The sequence below is a fragment of the Pan paniscus genome, chromosome 13 (assembly GCF_029289425.2).
Source record: "Pan paniscus chromosome 13, NHGRI_mPanPan1-v2.0_pri, whole genome shotgun sequence".
Taxonomy (NCBI): domain Eukaryota; kingdom Metazoa; phylum Chordata; class Mammalia; order Primates; family Hominidae; genus Pan; species Pan paniscus.
The window spans coordinates 84,781,836-84,798,724 of NC_073262.2; the positions used below are offsets into that span (position 1 = coordinate 84,781,836).

Genomic DNA, 16,889 nt, shown 5'->3' on the forward strand with positions numbered 1-16,889 from the left:
GCTGTGTGACATTGGGCAAGTCCTTTAACCACTCTAGAACTGAGTTTTCTGCTCGGTAAAACGTGGAGAATGATACAATAGAAGATCAGATAAACTTGTCAGGGCCCCTCTGACTCTAAGATCTGTTTCTCCTTTCTAATTTTCTTTCAAGAACGGCAGGCAAGTTGTAAAGGAAAAAAGAAGAGATGAGAATAGACAGAAAGCAGCAGTATTATGAGAATATGGGCTCAGAAGAGAAATGATATCTGTGTGCTTGTATGACAGCCAACGGAATAAAATTGCTTGAGTTAGAAATGCACGAACACACACACGCATATGTATGTATGTATGTATGTATGCATGTATGTATGTAATAAAATGAGCATTGTAACAAGTTGATTTTTGTCTTTTAAAATTTCCCTTTAGAAAATGACCTAAATAGTGACGATCAGTTTTTTGCTTGTTGTTTGTTTTTAAAATTTAGAAGTTCTTCCAGGAAAACTTTCCTCTTACAAATCACTAATTGGATAATTGACTCTATCCTAGCACACAAGCTTTGTTGCTACTAAGTGCTGCATACCAGATTTTTCCCTTTACAGAGATTTACATGACATGGTATTAAATCCTCTGGAAAGTTTCCACTGTGTTCTGAAGTATTTTCTTTTTCTCCTCCAGGTGCAAAATGAGTTGATAACAACCAGAAGTTGACTTGTTAGTGCTGTGCTTCTACTTGAGCTTGGAAAAATCCCAACACAAAACAAACACCACCTCCGATTCCATCATGATGCCACGTTGCTTTCTACTGGATTACCTCCTGAAGCACTTTAGATATTTTATACATAAGTATTCACATGTTTTTCAGAAGCTGTTTCTTCACTTACTGCTTTTTTCTAATAATTTTTATTACACCATTTGCCAAGTTCTTCCCTTTGGTTTTAGTTTATTCCTCTCTACAACTAAAAAAGGGATCTTGAGTTTAGGTACATTTTAAGTGATTCATTTTTAGTTTTTCTAATTCTGGAATCTGAGCCTTCTCTTACAACAGGGAGTCTTTCAAACACATTTTTTTGTTCCTTTTTCAAATTCCACTGTGTTTATTTATTGCCTTGTTTCTTTTTCAAATTCCATTGGTCTTGATTTAATTTAGTTCCACAGATTTTACTGATAGTCTACTACCTGCCAACTACTGAATTATGCAGCAGACTCATAAAAATAAAAAGGCTATTTTATTGTTATTGCCATCCTGCTAGTAAAGACTTATTCAATTATTTATAATTAATTAAGTGGCTTCACCTATATTTCTGTTAATAATCACATTAATTATGTATGACAGGTAGGATTTATGTTATAGATAAGAAAACTAGAGTCCAAAGAAAATAAGTGTCCCCAAATGAACCAATAATCCAACAAACGCTTCCACTAACTAGCTTCTGACCTGTTTGAGTTGTGATAGATTTTAGAATAAAAAAGCCCATCCTCCTTAGGAGCCATAGAGTTTTATTCTTTCTTATACTGTCTTATATATTGACTTAGAGCTAAACTTCCTCCAATTCAGACATAAAGCATAGGCAGATACTTTTGCTAATGAGGCTAAGCTGGGAAGAAAACCCTGAGTTCTACTTTAATTCTTGGGCATTGACTTCAAACTAAGATGACTTACAAGAAATAAAAGAAGTAAATTTGAAACTTTAATAAAAAAGTACATGGTTCATTTAAAAATGTTTCCTATGTCTAAATCTATATTTTAAAAATAACCTTTATCATGTAAAATGAGAGAATTGCTGAGTTTATAACAATCTTAGGTATAACCTTTTCTTAAAGAACAAGGCATCAATCTTTAATTTGTTTCCCTTTCTTGATTTCTCATAAGTTGCAAAATAAAAACAAAAATAATTTCACAAATTGTTCATTATTATTATCCTCCCTACTTGCCCCAGGATTTAAGTACTAACTTTTACTCCCTACTCTTAGACTTTGTATTGCCAAAGAAATAAAATATGAAAAAGCATAATCACCCAGACCTACCTGTGAAATTGTGGATTATGCTGTAGATATTAGATCATTGAAAGGAACAATATACTACTTAATGAGGAGCCAAAGACAACATTCTACCTGCTGCTCCCTTCAAGCTGAGGAATGAGTTTCATTGACTTCAAAGTCCCATTATTCTCAAAAGTAGCAAAGGTACGACATGGCTCTGCATGAATCAAAGGAAGGGAACAACAAGAACTTAAAAAAATAGTTTGCAGATGGTTGAACATCTCTTTAATAATTAGAGAAGAATATCTTTTCTTTCTTTATTGTTTACAGAGACCAACATTTTTCAAAGCCTTGCAGTAGATGGGTGAGTCTCCTGTTACATTTCTCCTGCAGCATATATTCTGTGGATGTGTTTTCCTAAGCAGACTAATTATATGTTGCTCTCTTCTTTTACCCTAATGAAACATAGATTTTTCTGTTTTGAATTTGTCACTTGTTTGTTACATTTGTCAAGTGTTTTAAATATTACATTGGTCCTTTATTTGCTTTTGAGAACACCCAATAGTTTAAAAATTAAAATGACATGAAGGTCAATTCTAAGACAGGAATGATACTACTAAATCCTGGACTTGCCTATGATAACAAGCTCGAGCTACACACTTTTATTGTCAGAATAAATGGGATATATAGGAAGGAGTTAATTGGAACTGGTTAGTACCTAAATAAGATTTTTCAAAGTAAGTTTTTTGTCGTATTGGCAGAACAGTGTTAAAAAATAGACATTGTCATCATAAACACCCACAACTATATCTGTAAAATATAATTTAATGCAATATTCTGGGGAAAATACAGTGGCCAAAATTAATCTCCTTGTTTTCTTTCATTGTGCAATGTGGAGTTAAATTTTTTTTCTATTGAGCAGTGTGTGTGTGTGTGTGTGTTTGTGTCTATAATTTATATATGTGCTTATATACATCTCTACACATGTATGTGTATGCAAAATATGTATGTATACACATATATATAAAATGTACACTAAATATGTATATATGTATATTCATAAAATGTTTTGCTGTACGGAAATAAAAAAGAAGCTTTCTAAAGGAAAGATAGAGAAGAAATTTAACCTGATTTCTATTAAATTAAGCACAGAGAAATAAAACTTTACTAAAGGGCCAGGTGCCGTGGCTCAAGCCTGTAATCCCAGCACTTTGTGAGGCCAAGGCTGGCAGATCACTTGAGGTCAGGTGTTTGAGAATAGCCTGGCCACATGGTGAAACCCTGTCTCTACTAAAAACACAAAAATTAGCCGGGCATGGTGGCATGTGCCTTTAGTCCCAGCTACTCAGGAGGCTGAGGCAGGAGAATTATTAGTCCCCAGGGTGGCTAGCAGGACCTAGGGAAGCTGGAGATCCTGGGGTGACTGTCCCTGGCAGAGCTGGAGGTTGCAGTGACTGTCCCTGGAGTTGGAGGTTGCAGTGAGCCGATATCACGCCACTGCACTCCAGCCTGGGTGACAGAGCGAGACTCCATCTCAAAACAAAACAAAACAAAAACAGAAAAACACTTTACTAAATAAATACCTCCCAAAGTTATAATTTCCATATTCTTGTCTGTTAGGGAGAAGCCAGGTGAGAACAGAGGAGGACATCCAGAGTAAACTGGACACAGTAACAGAGGTGAGGAGATCCTCACAAAGGGTGCCTCCGGTGAAAAGAGAAAGATAGCCAGAGGGAGAGGACCCGAGGGAGGGCAAGGCCAGCTCCTTCCCTCTCCCTCTCTGGCCACACAACTTATTCTTAGCAGCTTCCTGTCCACTGCTGCTAAGTCATTTCCACATGAACGCGTCTTTTGCACCATGGCTGTTTTCCTTTTGCCCCCATTTCTGTCTGAGGAAAGGTTTGATGGTGATTTCAGTGTTGACACACTCGACTTTTAGATTGCAGCTGACTTACCATGCTTGTTGAATGAGTCTGTTCCTCTCACATGGACAGTTTCCACTTATGAAAAGTCCCTTCCTTTTTCATTTCCTCTGCAGAAAGCTTGTTTTGCTAATGAGGAGTCCATGAAATTGGGGGAGTTTGCTGCTCTGTGTGTGTGTGTGTGTGTGTGTGTGTGTGTGTGTGTGTGTGTGTATGTGTACATAGTTTTCCTCTTTGAGAAATTGCTATTGTTGCTTCTCAGTGCACCTGGATGTCTGATGATATTTTTTATTTAACGAGCTGTCTAGGAAATACAAAAGTTACTGTTATTTTATCTTTATGTTGGTATTTTTCTCTTTAATATTTGCATTAAAATTGTTCCCCCAAATAGAATATCTACATGATATAGCAACCAATGAACAAATCAACATATCTACCTACACACATATATATGTAAATCTATATATTAATCTCTCTGTATCTAATTAATATATACGTATAATTTAGCCTTTCCTCTCAAGCAAGGACATAAGTGGTAAATTAATGATAATATAATCTTTACTATGGAATGGCTGGTCTACTCTGCATGGAGCAACCTCTCCATCATGTGGACTTTTAAGATATTGCTACTAAAGTTAAAGCCATGCTATGCTCTTGAAACTGTAAATATCAATTAATTTTAAAAGAAAGGGATGAAGCTCTAGGTAGGTTTTTATTTGTATAGCTCATATTATTTCTGTTTTTCTATGTGTCAGGTGATATTCTCAGCACCTTGTATAGAACATTTCACTTAATCATTCCAAAAGTACCTATTAGATAGGCACTTTTATTATTTCCATTTTATAGATGAAAAATTTTAGGCTTGTCCAAGACCACAGCACTGGTAAATGACAAAGTTAAGTCCAAAACTGAACTGAAGGCCAAATTTCATGAGATATCTTGGGTGAGATATTTCTTGCCTCAAGTCTTCCACATGAAATGTAACAAATTTAATGGTATCTGGATAAATACAAAATAATATTATTTTCTGTTCATCAAGGGCCAAAAAATGGGTCAGATACTGTCTGGACCCTTTAAATATTCTTTGTCATTATTTTACCATTCTATCAAAGTATTAATGGTTAAGAAATGTCTTCAGATTAGAAAATGTTGCAGTTAGCAGCTACCAACCACCAATGACTAAGAATTAGTCATTATTGTTCTAAATCCTGTATGGTTCCCATTATTAATCGTCAAGGCTGTAGGAAATCAACTAGGAAATGTGAACTTTTCTTCTTAGCAAAGTTTAGGATTTGCTGTTATGAACATATCTCTACACCAGCAGACCCAACTCCCCAAGAATACAGACAAGAGAGAAATGAAGAGATCTTACTGTTTCTCTCACATAATTCAGGTTTGCTTTTAGTATGCTATTAAGAATTAATGCACTCCCCATTTGTCTGCTCTGAGAAAAAAAAACATAAATGGCTTTTGGGATTTTGCAGATCTAAAGTGCTTGAAAAGTGGGTCTTATTTTGACTAAATTAACTGGAGATGTTATCTGAAAAGGACTGACTCAATCACATACCAAGCAGGACAAATAATAATACACTTTTCCTTCCTGCCTTCATTCATTTATTCACATCCATTTATTCCACAAATATTTACTGAACATTTACAGTGTGTAAAACTCAGTGCTTTTTTCCCTAAAAATCTAGCAGCAAGTGTATGACAGAGAGCTGCAATTCTTTCACACAGAGGGATAGCAGATCAGTATTCATCCAAAGAGGAGATGGAGTTCTGGTTAGAGGAATGAGAAGAGGCTTTGCAAGAGAGCAGGCAAATGCACAGATCCTTAGAGGAAGGAGGGACAGTGACAGGTAAAGATGACAAAGGGAGCAGCAAGACTCAGGTAGAAGAGGCACTCAGTGCAAAGGCATCAGGAACAGTGAATACCGTAATGAAGGCTAGACTGAAAATGTGCTGGGTTAGACTGTGAGGGGCTTTGAAAATCATGCTAAGGAGTTTAAGCTTTACCTGCTGGCCAGTGGCTCTCAAAGTGAGATCCCCAGTCTACCAGCATTAGCTTTGCTTCAGGCCCATCCCAGAACTACTGAATCAGAATCTCTGGGGATGGGGCTTAGAATTCTGTAGTTTAACAAACCCTTAAGGCCATGTTGATGCATGCTAAGGGTTGAGAACCAGTGCTGTAGCCAGGCCTTCCAAACGGATGTGTGTACTGGGAATGAGTGGCAGGTGTGCTGGAGATAGATAGTGACATTTGCAGTCCTCAGGGTGGCTAGCAGGGCCTGGAGAAGCTGGAGCTCCTGGGGTGACTGTCCCTGGCAGAAGCAGCCTCGTTCTTTTTCCTAGGGTACCAAGTTCTTTGACCTGAAATAGTAGTGCTGTGCAGGGCAGGCCTGTGGGCCAAATTTGCCATGTAGCTGGTCTTTGCATGCTCTCTCCCCACCAGCTAAGAATAGTTTACACTTTTAAATGGTTGTGAAGGAGAAAAGGAAGAGAAAGGAGAAGGATCGGAAGGAACAGAAGGAGGAGGAGAAGAAAATGATGAAGGAGGAGGAGAAAGGAAAGGAGAAGAGGGGGAGGAGGAGCAGCAGGATGAGGGTGGTATAATGGTATGTGGCTTCCAAAGCCTAAAATATTTACTATCTGACCCTTTACAGAAAAATTTTGCTGACCTCTGATGTAGACAAGGAGAAATTGTTTTTAAGAAGAGGAGCAATATGTCCAAAGAATTCATTAGGGAGATTTAGCATAACAACTGTATACAGAAAAGACTAAGTAAAAAGAGCGGGAAAGAGAAGCCAAATGTTCAACACAGGTAAGGTGGTAAAGACTTAAAGAATGCAATACTCTTTGATTAGAAAGAAGAAATGAGTCTATAATCCTTATAGAAATTATACGCTTTAAATTGACCCAAGCACAATGTCATGGCAAGGTTCTCAACAGCTGAAGAAATCATAGATTCTGTCAAGTTCAGCAATCTCTTGAAGTTTGGTTTAGTTTTGAAAGAGTAAAACGATGCTGAGGGCATGAACTCTGAAATCAGAATCCCAAGCCTGCATCTTCCAGGATGGAAGACGATGAATGCATTGCTTCTCCTAGCTTTGTCTCAGTCCTCCTTTCTATAAAATGGATGTAACAGTAATATTTATCTCTTAGGATTGCTGTGAGAAATAAGTTGGTAGAGACACGAAACTTAGAACTTAGCAGACTTATGTAAGCACTCAATGAATTTTAGCGATTACATGTTCAGATATAAAAACTGTAATTACTTTTGCACCAACCTAATAGGTTTGCATCACATAGCCAGGAACAAATGCCAATATAAATGAACAAACAATAGCTAACACTAAAGTACATGAATCAACAGGCTCTAAGTTCCTTACCTCTATCAATATACTTATTTCTTGCAACAATCTTAAGAGGTAAACCCCGAAAGGCTTCAGGAATATATAGCTGCCTTCAACTTAACAAATTCAATCAAAAACAGTCAGGCTATGTTGTGTGCAAGCCGTGTTAGGCTATGGGAAAACAAAGTAACAAAACATAAACCCCTGACCCCATGGAATGTCTAGTCTACCTTGCAGACTAAGTGAAGAATGCTATGTAGATGCTATCTGTAACAACAACAAAATGGAGTTTGTTTACAAATAAGAGATTAAATGCATATTACTTTTGTAATCTGAGACAAATATCATTCAAACTATCATTTAAAAGGCGCTGTAGCTGTCACTTGCTTCTGTTTCTCAGTGGGAAAATTGTGATTTCAATGAGTGGAGCAGGAGTTAGAAAACAAGGAGGTTAGAAACTTGAAATCTCTAATTTATTTTATGTCTTTTTTTTTTTTTTTTTTTTTTTTTTTGAGATGGAGTCTTGCCCTGTCACCCAGGCTGGAGTGCAATGGCGCTATCTCCTCTCACTGCAAACTCCACCTCCCGGGTTCAAATGATTCTCCTGCCTCAGCCTCCCGAGTAGCTGGGACTACAGGCACACACCACCAAGCCTGGCTAATTTTTGTATTTTTAGTAGAGACAGGGTTTCATCATCTTGGCTAGGCTGGTCTCAAACTCCTGACATCATGATCTGCCCACCACAGCCTCTCAAAGTGCTGGGATTACAGGTGTGAGGCATTGCGCCCGTCTGAAATCTCTAATTTAATATTTCATCTGAAACCACCAAGTTTTTATATGCCCACACACACACTCATACACACAAACACACACACATACTAAGGTAAAATTGATTCATGCTTAATGCACAGGTATATTCTTAATTCTAAATAGACATTTTTATTTTCACTTGTTCATATGCATGTATGATATTATTCATCAGAAAATCAATTTTTAATAATGAACTCTAGTACACTTTAATACCTTTTAGAATGAGTACATGAAAAAGGACATATTTTATATCTATATTTAAGTAATAATTTAGAAATGCTAAGATGGAATGCCAATGAAGTTGAGGGTAAAAGTAAACATTTCATCAACATCCAAAGTCAAGGATTTTGAAAAAAAATTTTTTTAAGGAGTATGTGATCTCTGAAAGATAATTTATAGGATCATATCTATAGAAAAAAAGTTTGACTTGGAAAAAAAATAGATTCCTGCTCTTCGTATAAACTCTCGCTCACTACAGATCATAATATTAATTTTTTCTTCCATACATATGAGATCAGGAAGATTTTATATATATGTGTGTGTTTCTGTGTGTGTGTGTGTATACACTTCAGCTGTGTATTTCAAGATATAATATCAGTTAGTGGCTATTACTATTTACCTTCCAGAAGTTTCTTAAACATGCCTTGGGTCTCTCTGTTATCTTAAAATTTAAAATTACAGCACATAGATTAATACTACAGCCCCTCGGTTTTGTACCTCCTCACAGGTTTAGTTCCCATTACCTTTGGAGCATCTGACTTCTGAATAGGTTGTTGCACGTCTACCTCTGTGCTCTGAAAGCAAGAAACACCTGAAAGCGTGACATTGCCACATTAGTAGGGCTTTCTGAGCCTAGCTTTGCCTAGAGAAAAGCTGAATGTTGTGAGTTTTGTATTTATTTAATTTAAAAGTCCTTCAGGTCAGGGGAGGTTCCTGAGAATCCTGTGCATGCTTCAGCCTCTTCAAGGTGCAAATCCAAAACAGAAAATAAGACACCTACGCAAGAAACAATTACACTGTTGGTTGGCTTATGATGGGATGTAAATACAGGACTCAAAAAGACAGAAAGTTGTACCATATGCAGAAAAATTTGCCCAGCCAAATTCAGTTACCCAAAGCCAATGCTTCTTCGGTAAACCAAAAAACAAATGTCATCTCACACACTGCCCATCTTTTTCCTTTTCAGTTCTCCCTCATTCCTACTGCCTAATACGAATCTTTTCTCACTGTGTGGCTCACCCCACAGTTTCAGATGGAATGAGGTCTCCCAGATACCCATCCTGCACACTCTCTGGGCTTATGTCACTGTGAAAATACACCCAGCTCCCTTTCCTTCTGTAAACCAATATCAGCTCCCTGTTTTCTTTTTGTTTTCCTTGGTATATTATGTTTCTGAATTCAGATGGCTTGCTGCTTCCAAAATTAACACAAACTCTTTTCCTTCCACTCTAGGCTTGGCAATTAGCTCTAATGTTTAATGTCCTCTCCCTCACCCTACCCCATACATTTCAAGCGTATTCTCCATAACTTTTTCTGTATTTTAAGGTTTTAAAAAAAGCTGACAGATAAGAGTGAAACACATCAAACTATGTTTTTAGGTTAACAGTTATGTATTTATCACTTGTGCAAGGTAAAGTTGCCTTTGTACGCTATATAATTCAATTGCAATATTTGATAGGCCAATGAAAACAGGATCAATCAACTATGTTAATGCCTCCTATGAAGAATTTTGCTTTCAAAGATTTTTTTGCTCTAAAAGCCATATGGTCATGCTCACACATTTAAAGTCTTTTTCCAAGTCTTAATGTCTTTCCTCCAAGTCCTCCTCTAATTATTCGTGTAAGGAACCACATTTCATCAATACAGATATATACACTTCATTAAATGATGCAAGAGCCTGAACCTTTAGCCTTTGTTCCATGATGTTTGCTGATAGATCTAAGGAAGGGTACAGTAGTCAAAAGGCACTTGTTAAGAACCTCTACTGTGAAGAAAAACAACCTTGTATTTAAGTGGCTAGTAGGTACTTAGAATAGTATGTAATTACTGTCTAAAGCAGTGATTTGTATAGAAATCACCTAGTTATCTTTGTAAAATGCCAATTCAAGTTTAATAGAAACCTGAGATTATTTTTAAGAAGTTCACAGGTGTTGACCACATTTTGAGTAGCAAAAGTGTAGAGTGAGGACCAGTGGTTACTTTTGAAAAGGACATTTTACAGTCATATATTAAGTATGGAAAATGGTTTCTCCCATCCACAAAAATAAAAGACACCTTTTCTACAGTAATACATGGTTAAATTGGTCACCAAAGCACACACCGTCCTGCTGTTGGTCATTGAAAATTCTTCCCTCTCATAGTGATAGTTTTTAGGGACAAGAGCCTGCAAAATGGAACAAAGAGTAAAAAAGGAAGGTAATGAATATCATAAGCAGAAAAAACATGACAGATCCTACTCCAATGGCCAGAGGCAATCTAGCCTAGTGGTTTTGAGTCAGACTCCCTTAGACTTCAGATCTGGTTCCTCTACTTACTAGTTGCTTGACCTTACACAAATTATTTTACCTGCCTCTGCCACACTTCCTTACCTATAATAATGAATAATAATGCCTTACAGAGTAGTTGTAGGAAGTAAAACAGATAATGTAAGAAAATAATATAATGCACTAGTATGACTACAATAAACTAAAACTACATGATTATACTCTTTAATTGTCAGAGATAAAAATATATCAACTGAGATGCAAAGGAAACTCTCCAACCTTCACACATATTAAGCAAATTACCTAGAAATTAATTAATGTTATTAAGGGATAAAAAGCCCCAACTAGAGCTTTAAACATAATGTTGGCCCATATATAGAAAATGTATCTTAAATATTTACAATTACCTCCAAAGAAATGATAAGATTAATGTAATAATGCAGGACATTATTAGGTGTTTGCTTTTTAGACTCTAAAATATACATTGTCTTTATTGTCCAGGACCTGTATTAAATGGTAGAGAAGCTTTGCCGTATTTAGAAAAACATTTAAACAGAGGACAGAAGGCTTAATATATTATTGCTTCCAAAGGAAATATGTGTTTTATATCTAAATTATATTTCTAAACATAAATATGGACTTTCATATTTAAAATATAGCCTTTGAAAGCTTTTTGATATTAGGGGGAAATTTATCATGTAATCATACTTAAAGTAAAAAATTCAGCTAAGTGTCACATATTTGATGACCAGTTAAGTGTTTACATCTTCTTCTGGAACTCATTGGCTTCATAGAGACACAGCCTAAGGTTTCACACATACCATGCCAGTTACTCTTAATTCAATTAATTGAGACTCACTGGGTCTTCACCTTGATTCAACACTCTTTGCTACTTTATTCTTCTCTGGTGTTGCCTTATTCACGTTGCTCTTCTTCACAGACCCTTTCCTTCTGCTGTGCTTCTGCCCAGCCCCACGTGGATGTTGTAGAAAGAAAACAAGGTGCCGGAGAAACATAGAACCAAATCCAGTGTGGAGTCTGCCAATGGAGACCTGCATGGCCTTGGACAAAGCTTTTTCTCTGAGACTTGGTTTCCTTTGTTCATATCAACACCACTTTACTGGATTACTGTGAGGATTTGAGATAATATTGTTAAGCATTTACATGGAGGCCACACATGGAAAATAGGCAATGTTTATAAACTTGTTTTTATTTACTAAATGCCAACTGATGCACCACTTAGTCCTGAAAGCTCTGAAGACAGAAGCAGTTTTTTACCTCCTCAAATATACATAGGTGCATTTTATTTGCAACTGGTTACTTTTTTATGTGGCATTCTAGTTATTAGGCATAAATTACAGTCTGTGTAGATTATCTCCTTTATAAGACTTGAAATTTCTAGAGGAAATATTGCCATATTCATATATGCACCATGCTTCCAGCCAGGAGCTTATGAATAATAGGTATAATAAAAAGTAATTCAATCAGTATTTATTTAATGGAACAAAAAGCACTTTCTTACCAAACTCATATCAATTTTTAAGTTGGTCTCCTTTGGGTTTCCCCCAATTTCTCCAACTTTTCAATGCCTCACTAAATTGAATTGCATAAAACACCAAATGTTTCACAATGTTTTCCCTCAAATATGATTTATTTAGCAATCACATGTAATAAGAAACACAGAAAAATACAGCATAATAAAAACACAAGAATTGTAGGTTGTTATGTTAAAAATTAAATAAAAGAGGTTTCGGTTAAATGAAAAGGCATATAAACTGCAAGATATATATGTTGGGGAGCTGAGGTTAAAAATGCAAAGCAGGACATTCACGGTGCAACAGCCTAACCTATCAATCCCTCTCTTCAGATGGCCTCAACAGTAATGTTTGCAGAAAGACATGCACAGATAACCTCCACTCTGACTTTCTACTAATTAGTGCTCAGTAGTAGCTGTCTTACAGAGAGGAAAACAAAGGAAGGAATAAATATAAAAGCTTAAAAGAAAAAGAAAGAAAAGGAGGGAGTGTAGCAGATAGAAAGAGAGAGATTAGGAAAATAAGTACAGCAGTAGCATGACAATACTTCTGAAGGAGTAAAACTTTTTTTTCTTTTTTTTTTTTTCACTCTCTCTGGAAGTTTGGTCACAGTGCTTTATAAGTCGCATAACCTGGAAAATTAGGTTAAAGCCCATATACAGAAATTGATGAATTCTTTATATTCCTCTATTTTTTAGTAATAAGGTCTTATAGATCTTAAAGTATTAATAGAAACAAAGTGGATATGCTTCCTATGACATTTAAGAAATAGTATTTCTATTTACTTCTTTGAGAGATTCTATAGCTTTACTGAAAGACAACTGGCTCAAATAGGAACAATAGTAATTAGACTCCCCAGATAGATTCTATTTTAAATGCATGATATTTTCTAGCTGGTAAATAGCTTGCTTTAAAAAGACATTAAAAGCAGTAGTTACAGTCTCTCCATAAATAGAAATAAAAAGTCCATTTGAAAGGACAAAAAGTAACCATGATGTACATATCTATAAATGTTTTCCCCAGCACATTATTATAGATCAATCTTACTCCTTACATTTAAAAGATCAATTACATCATAATGTCTATAATACAACTCAATTTTTTAGCTGTGTTTTGCACAAGATTCAGGTGAAACTAAAGCTAAGGATCTATTCACAGAACAATTAAAGGCATTTTATACAGCCTACATCCAAATATATCTTAAATTACAATGATGCATAATAAATATGCATATAGAATATGGCTTACACATTAAAAGAGATCTAAGTTGTGAGTTATAAAATCTCACCACCTGGGCTTAAAAGCTTCCAATTGTACCCTTTTCTAAAATATTGCTTAACATTGTGGAACCCAGGAAGGAAGCAGGTGCAGCAGAAAACTCGTTAGGATGGATGGATCCTCCTTTGCATGATTTAATTTATGGCTACTCTTGATTCTTTCCAGCCAATTTTTACCTTTCACAAAGATAAATTCACTGAAGCTCACAATCATTGCAATGCTTGTACAGTGAAAAGTTACAACATCTAATTGTGCTTGATCTTTCTTGTCAGCTAACAATGCATAAAGGTAGTTTTTCAGCTTTAAGCAAAGGAAAGACTTTGCACATGCTCAGGCAAAACATGACAAGGAAGCAGGGCCTCTGAGGGCTGCAGTTTGTTTCTGTGTAGTAAAATATAAAGGTCACATCAAGTAATGTTATCTGTACAGAAAAGTGTGGGTTTTCATTTTCATAGACATTTTTGAACACACACACACACACATTCTTGTCTCTTATCTCTTGGCTGGTAATATATTTTGTTACATTCTGATGGGATAAACATCCCGCTGGCAAATTTCATTTTCCATTCTAGTGTCTGTCTCCACCAATGGTTGACGGTCTTGTTATCATGAACTGTAGATAGCACGTGACTTGCTTGTAACCACAACCATGGAGGTAATGCATTCGTGCTTTGAAACCATGGGGACGGACGCAGGCTGGTCCACGGGTTCAGAAAAAGGTTTCACTGCCATTTCCCAGTATGAGAGTTTACAAAGGTGTCCATCAGGTCACCTAGCTGCGGATCTAATGCTCCATTGTTGGACTGTAGCATTGCTCTGATGCTTCAACCAGCTCCTCAGCATCCCACCTGTCATTCTGTTCCCATGCATTTAAAATAAGAAGGACAATCTAAATAGTATATTCCCCAGCACAACAAAAAAAAATTTTCCATAATTTTGTTTTTGCTTCCTTTTATTTAAGACCTTGAAAAATTTATAGTTATAGCACTCTGTGTAAGACAGTGCAAGGAAGTAAATTTTAAAATACCTCATCTTCTGCACATGTATTGCACAGTCATTATGACAGGGTTCAAAGCAAGAAAAATTAAGAACTGTCTGACTTTTGTCCCAAAAATTTATCTGGCTTGATTGAAGAAGGCCAAATTGTGGAGGGAAAAAAATGGCAGAAGCACTGGCCAAAAACTCTGATAAAAACTTGAGTGTATTTATTTGGCCAGAGTTACTAGCTCAAAATTTATGTTCTTCTTAATTCCTTGTATAGGAGTCAATTAAAATGGCCCAATCCAATTCTATGTTGAAAGAAGAGCCATAGCTTTGTGGAAAGTTGAGAATTTAGGATGTTTTTCATGCTGATTTCATTGTCCTGAAATAAAATCCAAATGAAAATATGGATCAGAGAAGAAAGAGTGGGAAGTGGTTGGGCGCATGCTAGTCAAAGAGTACAAAATTCCAGTTAGATAGGAGGAATCAGTTCAAGGGTCTACTGTAAAACATGGTTACTGTAGTTAAAAACCAATGGATCATATTCTTGAAAACTGCTGCTAAGAGAGATTTTAAATGTTCTCCCCACAAAAAGAGATGAGCATGTGAAGTAATGAATATGTTAATCAGCTTGATTCTCCATTCCACAATTTCAAAAAAACATGTTGCACACCATTTTTATTTGTGAATTTAAAAATAAATAAATAAAAAGAAAAGAAAACATAGAAACTGAAGGTCATCACTTAGTCATACACAGGTATCAATTACTGTGTGGCAATTCACATTGCACTTTACATACCTTGTCAAAAATAAGGGCTTTCTTTTTTAAAAAAATTTTAATTAATTAATTAATTTATTTTATTTTATTTTATTTGTTTTTTGGTGAGACGAGTCTCACTCTGTCGCCCAGGCTGGAGTGCAGTGGCGCGATATCGGCTCACTGCAAGCTCCGCCTCCCGGGTTCACGCAATTCTCCTGCCTCAGCCTCCCGAGTAGCTGGGACTCCAGGCGCCCGCCACTACGCCCGGCTAATTTTTTGTATTTTTAGTAGACACGGGGTTTCACCGTGTTAGCCAGGATGGTCTCGATCTCCTGATCTCATGATCCACCCACCTCGGCCTACCAAAGTGCTGGGATTACAGGCATGAGCAACCGCACCCGTCCTGGCTTTCTTTACTATCTTTCTAATAGATAGTGGTTTTACATCAGTTGGAATTTCTCTTCCTATTTCTGCTCTGGGTGTGTGTGCGTGTGTTTGTATGTGTGGGTGTTCAATTCCAGTAAAAACTCTGGTTCTCTAGATCAGATAGGCATATGGGCCTGTCAGGTAGTGTAAATGAGTTAAGTGGGCCAGTGTGAGTGTAAAACAACTAGACTCACAGGGACTGTAGTCAACTAAAGAACATAAGCCCTGCCTAAAGACATTCCAAAAGATATTTTAAATCAGTGTGAAAGTCCAGGCAAGTCTACTGACTAAATACAGCAACAAATCATCAATTTTGATATCTTGTTGGATAGCACACTCAACGTTAAAGAGTAGACACCGGTCGTGATAGGGAACACTTTCCTCCCAGTGGGTAACAGGTCTGATAGTGGCTTGCTTTGGAAATGCCAGAAATTCCTGACATATCTTTCAAGAAAGATAATGTGATAAATGATATGCCATTAGCTTTTTAAATAATAAAGCAGCCTGGGATTATATATCCAACCATTCCATTTTATTTCCTTTAATAAACAAAAACACAAAAGAAAAATGTAAGCAAAACAAAACACTTTCGTGGTCTAAAATCTCTTAGAAATGATGGCGAAATTATACAACAATGTGAAAAGTAGATTGCAAGGGCTTCTTTCTTGTCCTAAGTGTAGTGTTGCACATTGATTTATGAAGTCTCAACACGGCACAGATTTAATTAGAGCTCAATATTTTCTGGGAAATTGCCTCACAGTGGGACCTACACACTGAGAACAAAGCAGGTAACGGCTTTCAGAGACATGGCCAGGCTGCGATAACATCTACACTTTCTGTGATGGCAGCCAGCAAAGAATTAGCTATCAGTCACAAAGAAGGTGTGCTAAATTTGCAACAGAAACCCTGCAAGCCAAATCTGACCCTCAGATATATTTTTCTCTTGTCCACAAAACATTTCAAAAAACTTTGAGCCAATAGGAAAAATTGGAAGAGTTTACTTTAAGGACCTTTCTTAACCACTAGAAACAGCTGGCAACACTGGGCCCTTACTCTTCCAGAGTAAAAATCTGCCAGAGCCAAAGGGTGGCTGACTGTAGCCTTCAGATTGGGTGTGCTGTGTCCTCTCTGTTTCCAGGACTGATCACTGCCTGTTGTCTCCCAGACACCATGCCTGAGTCACAGTTGCCAATCGTCACCCCTCCTGTTGTTTTTAGACCTCACTCATTTCCCTCATTTAAAAGACCTACTTGTTTTGGGAAGCTATGTGAATTTCTGTCTGAAGTTTGAGTAAAGATATTCCAACAATTAAACTTTGCACCAATTAACTTTGACATAATTCCTTTAACATATGCTGTAGGACTGTATCAACTCAGTTGCAG

General features: G+C 36.6%; 1 protein-coding gene across 4 annotated transcripts in view; it reads right to left on the reverse strand.

The window, feature by feature from the left end:
* Positions 1-7,706: 7,706 nt before the first annotated feature.
* The window catches only part of PDE1A (phosphodiesterase 1A), a 395,424-nt gene continuing 386,241 nt past the window's right edge, over positions 7,707-16,889 (reverse strand). For all 4 annotated transcript variants that reach the window (XM_008977183.4, XM_063595222.1, XM_008977185.5 and 1 more), the window contains one exon: positions 7,707-14,703. The gene's annotated coding sequence lies outside the window, so the exon portion shown is untranslated. The remainder of the gene's footprint in view (positions 14,704-16,889) is intronic.